Source organism: Cherax quadricarinatus, chromosome 54 (assembly GCF_038502225.1).
Source record: "Cherax quadricarinatus isolate ZL_2023a chromosome 54, ASM3850222v1, whole genome shotgun sequence".
In the NCBI taxonomy this organism is placed as follows: Eukaryota; Metazoa; Arthropoda; class Malacostraca; order Decapoda; family Parastacidae; genus Cherax; species Cherax quadricarinatus.
This window is the reverse complement of record NC_091345.1, coordinates 2,400,093-2,406,359: the sequence shown is the minus strand read 5'-3', so window position 1 is coordinate 2,406,359 and position 6,267 is coordinate 2,400,093.

The following is a 6,267-nucleotide window of genomic DNA, read 5'->3' as shown; positions in this document are numbered from 1 at the left end:
ATAATGCTGCTCAAAATAGACTCCACGATGGATAATACTCAATACAAAAGTTACACAAATAGATAATTTTACTAATAAGCCGAACTGGTCAGTTAGGTCGAACTGAACTAAAAAAAAAAAAATGAGCATTTACGAAAGTTTTTTTTCTGGATTTATAGATATATTTTTTTCATTGAAAACAGCGTAAAAAATTAGTTTTGCACCAATGTAAATTTAAGAGTTGTAAATCAGTAGTATGCAATACCTACGAGATGAAGAATTAGACACATGTGCAACATGTGCAACATCTGGGTATCTATGTGAAAATACCCAGATGTTGCACGTGTGTCTAACTTTTCACCTAATGTTACTATAATAAACGTAATTTAATTTAACCTACTTTTCCTAAACATACTTTAGATCGGTTTTAATTGATTTAATATTGATTAAGAATGAATGATAGTTTTCAGCTCAGGTCAATTATTATAAAAAAAATAACAGGTATAATTTAGAGATTAACATGTGTCCCAAAAAAAATTTGTAAAAATCGATTAAATAATTAATATATTCCCAGCATCATGCCAACCATTCCTCGTAAGTCACCATGGGTGTTGTACCGTGACTCAGATGACTGATAAAGTGACCGTGACATTACATGGTGACCGTCGGGATTATACTGTATTTCGTTGTTAGTCTTCTCTGTGATTTCCTGTTTTCTGTGTGAGTCCAGAATCTTAGCCTCGCCTTAATGCATTACTGTATCTGTGAGTGGTAATCTATGTTATAATTTGTTAAAATTGTGTATGTAACATTATTTAAACCGAATCTAACTTAAACTCATCTCGCCTTACGTCACCTTCGTATCTTATCTTACCTTACCTTTTGTTACCTTGTCTTACCATGTCTTACGTTCTCATGCCTTACTTTGCCTTATAATAACATTAATAATAATAATAATAATAATAGTAATAATAATAATAATAATAATAATAATAATAATAATAATAGTAATAATAATAATAATAATAATAATAATAATAATAATAATAATTAATAATAATAATAATAATAATAATAATAATAATAATAATAATAATAATAATAATAATAATAACAACAACAATAATAATAATAATAATAATAATAATAATAATAATAATAATAATAATAATAATAATAATAATAATAATAATAATAATAATAGTAATAATAATAATAATAATAATTATAATAATAATAATAATAATAATAATAATAACAATAATAATAATAATAATAATAATAATAATAATAATAATAATAATAATAATAATAATAATAGTAATAATAATAATAATAATAATAATTATAATAATAATAATAATAATAATAATAATAATAATAATAATAATAATAATAATAATAATAATAACAATAATAATAATAATAATAATAATAATAATAATAATAATAATAATAATAATAATAATAATAATAATAATAATATCTTTATTTCTAAAAGTACATGTACATGTCTCTTGTTATGCAGTTCATTTCGGGCAAATTAGGTCAATTTTTGCCCTAGGATGCTTTCCCTAACCCAACCTGAACTTATCTAATTTATCTATTTACAAAAAAAGGTTGAAACATATAAAATAATTAATAAGTTTTGTTGCAATAAGGACAAGTCGAAAATATGAGTAGACGCATTAATATGAGCAGAGTCACCCAGCATCTCCTGTTACTCTGAATAAAAGGTTTTGTATACTGAGATGTATGATTTTCTTGGTATATATGAGCAGTCTGTTTAATGTGATCCCCATTTTGGGGATTTATGTATCATGGCTGCTGGTACACCGTCAGGTTAGGTAAGATTTATCTGGAAACAAGACAATTGTTTCCTGGCGCGGGTCTTAGTCATATGATGACCCGCCGCAGGAGTTTTTAGTCATCTGACCGAGACCTTCCACTGGCTTACCGGTCCACCCCTTTAAAAACTAAGGTTCAGTATTTAGGTGCACTTAGTCGATAGGTTTTAAATGTACTGAGTCAAAACACATGTGATCTGTGGCATTTACAACTTTCAGGTTACATAAATGTTAAAATTCAAGTTAATTTTATATCGTCACAACATTCCCTCCAACATTTTCAGCTAATTACGTGAATTCTCAACTAATTAGATGATAGGTAAACTAATTAGGGGAATTTAAACCATGTTTTAATTTGTGTCTGTTGTTATTTTCTTTTTTCTGTTGAACTGACTCGTGTCTGGTGTTGAAGTGACTTGTGTTTGGTGTTGAACTGACTCGTATCTGGTGTTGAACTGACTCGTGTCTGATGTTGAACTGATTCATGTCTAGTGTTGATACAGTGACTTGTGTCTGGTGTTGATACAGTGACTTGTGTCTGGTGTTGATACAGTGACTTGTGTCTGATGTTGATACGGTGACTCCTGGCTGGTGTTGATACACTGACTTCTGGCCGGTGTTGATACAGAGACACATGTCTGGCGTTGATACAGTGACTCCTGGCTGGTGTTGATACAGTGACACATGTCTGGTGTTGATACAGTGACTTGTGTCTGGTGTTGATACAGTAACTTGTGTCTGGTTTTGATACAGTGACTTGTGTCTGGTTTTGATACAGTGACTTGTGTCTAGTGTTGATACAGTGACTCATGTTTGGTGTTGATACAGTGACTTGTGTCTGGTGTTGATACAGTGACTTGTGTCTGGTGTTGATACAGTGACTCCTGGCTGGTGTTGATACAGTGACTTGTGTTTGGTGTTGATACAGTGACTCCTGGCTGTTGTTGATACAGTGACTCCTGGCTGGTGTTGATACAGTGACTCATGTCTGGTGTTGATACAGTGACTTGTGTCTGGTGTTGATACAGTGACTCCTGGCTGGTGTTGATACAGTGACTTGTGTCTGGTGTTGATACAGTGACTCCTGTCTGGTGTTGATACAGTGACTTGTGTCTGTTTTTGATACAGTGACTCCTGTCTGGTGTTGATACAGTGACTTGTGTCTGGTGTTGATACAGTGACTCGTGTCTGGTGTTGATACAGTGACTCCTGTTTGGTGTTGATACAGTGACTTGTGTCTGGTGTTGATACAGTGACTTGTGTCTGGTGTTGATACAGTGACTCCTGTTTGGTGTTGATACAGTGACTTGTGTCTGGTGTTGATACAGTGATTTGTGTCTGGTGTTGATACAGTGATTCCTGGCTGGTGCTGATACAGTGACTCCTGGCTGGAGTTGATACAGTGACTCCTGGCTGGTGCTGATACAGTGACTCCTGGCTGGAGTTGATACAGTGACTTGTGTCTGGTGTTGATACAGTGACTCCTGGCTGGTGCTGATACAGTGACTCCTGGCTGGAGTTGATACAGTGACTCCTGGCTGGTGCTGATACAGTGACTCCTGGCTGGTGCTGATACAGTGACTTGTGTCTGGTGTTGATACAGTGACTCATGTCTAGAGTTATTACAATGACATGAATCTGGTTTGGTTTTCCTGACTGGTGTGGGTTCATGAACCCAAGGTTCACTCTTCCATTGGCTACCATACGTCCCAATTTGCCATTTTTATTCGATAAATAGTGATATAATTTTTTTATTGACCAACTAAAGAGCGTTTCTTATGAACGGAGTCAAAATATTAGTGACGTTGCATTCTGTAAGAAGGATGAAAGCCCATAACTTTATGTTGTTTGAGTAGATGCAAAATTGGATTATTAATAAAGTAGTTAATGTACCCGGAATCGGCTTAATTACCGGGTAATGTCGTTTCAGATCTGCTTGAAACTGCTACCATTGGAGGGATTTATTAATGCACAGTTTTATACTCACTTTGAGCTATGTAAATTTCAATTTGCCAGTTTTATTAAGCATATTGTTTCTCATGTAATACCTCGAGAATGCCTCTTCCGATCACCTTCAAACCTTAAATGCTGATGCTCTTTGATAAGACGAATTTTTTTTATGTATTTGTTTGGGTGCCAATTTGCCAGTTTTATCTGACTGGTGTAACATGGATGGTACGTTGCATGGTGTAACATGGATGGTACGTTGCATGGTGTAACATGGATGGTTCGTTGCATGGTGTATCATGGATGGTACGTTGCATGGTGTAACATGGATGGTACGTTGCATGGTGTAACATGGATGGTACGTTGCATGGTGTAACATGGATGGTACGTTGCATGGTGTATCATGGATGGTACGTTGCATGGTGTAACATGGATGGTACGTTGCATGGTGTAACATGGATGGTACGTTGCATGGTGTAACATGGATGGTACGTTGCATGGTGTAACATGGATGGTACGTTGCATGGTGTAACATGGATGGTACGTTGCATGGTGTAACATGGATTGAACATTGCCGGGCTATGGTTCGTACGTTGGACTACGTGCGGCCAGGAGTAACAGCCTTGTGGATCAGGCCCTGATCCACCGGGAGGCCTGGTCGTGGACCGGGCCGCGGGGGCGTTGATCCCTGGAATGCCCTCCAGTTAGACTCCAGGTATGATTTCTGTAAAACTATACAGTTTTCTGAGGTTCCTTCCTAATAAAAAAATGCCCGACTATAAATTCACGTAGTTCCTCGAGTCTCGTCCAAGTTTAGGTAACACAACCAAAATGGCTTAAAAACTTTATAATTCTGAGTTGCTCCTTCAAGCTAAATTAATACCAACGTGATAGTCATAAACTCAAGCAGTATGCAGTGGCTGGTCATAACTCCCTCTACCTTCCACCATCATTATTTAGCCTCCCTCCTGCAACTATTTCCAGCTTCTGCTAAACTCTGGGGTCGTCCCCTCCACCTCTGTGATTATGGCCGTGTTTTTCCTTGCTCCCTGTATAGCTTCCCACAATACCTCAGCTGCCCCGCGCTAATGAGAGAGATGGAGAGGTCTACTAATGTCTCTGACATGGGGCTTGTCCCACCTTTCTCACAGTATGACAACGGTGGTAGGGTATAGAGGTTTATGTACCAGCGAGGGAGCGTGGTTGTGACTGTATGGCACAGGTAGGGGGGTGTAGCTGTATATGGTAGAAAGAAGGGAGAATTTAGTTATGTACGGAAGAGGGAGGGAGGGATTTTTTTGGCAGTGTATGGTAGAGGCAGAGAGGGTGTATTAGTGTAAAGGAGGGTATTGCTGTGTTTGGAATAGAGAAATAGTGGCTGTGTATAGTATTGGGTGGGAGGGAGAGTGTGACTGTGTATGGTAGACAGTATGAGAGTGGCTGTGTATGGTATAAGGATGAAGGGTGTGATTGGGTGTAGCAGAAGGAACGAGGGTGTGCGTGAATGTAGAAGAATGAAGGGTGTGTATAACAGATAGGAGTGTGTGGCGGTGTATGGTAAAGGAAGCTATGTTTGGTAGAGAGGAGACAGTGTGAGCGTGTATGGTGAAGGATGTATGTGGCAGTGTATGGTATAAGGAAGCAGGATGTGGTTGTGTATAAAAGATGGGTCCATTTTTTATTTAGCATAATTGGAAACATCCGCAGTGTGCTGCTAACCTAGCTTTTTTTTTTTCTTGTTTCCACTGTGTAGCTATTTCCCTATCATATACTAACACGAAGGATGGGGCCCATACGAGGTTTTGAAATCTGTCAGCCTGAGCTGGCAGAGACCAGTATGGCAACTGGAAGATACTGTCAATTATTCCAGCGAAGGTTCATCAGCTACTGTATCTTCAAAGGTTTCCTTCCAGAACCGCTGAATAACTATCACTTAGGAACTGCCATCTCCCAGGATGGCCTATCCCATGCACACCAGAAATGGAGTTTTTATGAAGATATCTCCGTCGTCTCAGAGAGGAAGCAGTGGAGACAGAGAGACAATGTGGAACAGGAATTTAGATGTCGTAGTATATCTAGTTGTAGAAGAGGAAAAAGAGAGAGAGTCGCTGTAATATCCAGTAGTAGTAAAGTACATTAGTCGTAGACATGCGCACTAATGTCCAGCAGTCAGAATCATGTCTAGTAGTCGTAGACATGTCCAGTTGTCGTAATATCCAGTACTCATAGTTATATCCAGTAGTCGTAGTCATGTCCAGTAGTTGCTGTCGCGTCCAATAGTCGTAGTCACTTCTAGAAGTCGTAGTTATGTCCGGCAGCAGTAGTTACGACTAGCCACGGTGGGTGGTATGACAGCGGACGTATATCTGGAGTATACCTGGAGAGGGTTTCGGGGATCAAAGCCCCCACGGCTCGGTCTGAGACCAGGCCTCATGGTGGATCAGGGTCTGATCAACCAGGCTGTTACTGCTGGCAGCACGCAAACTGACGTACG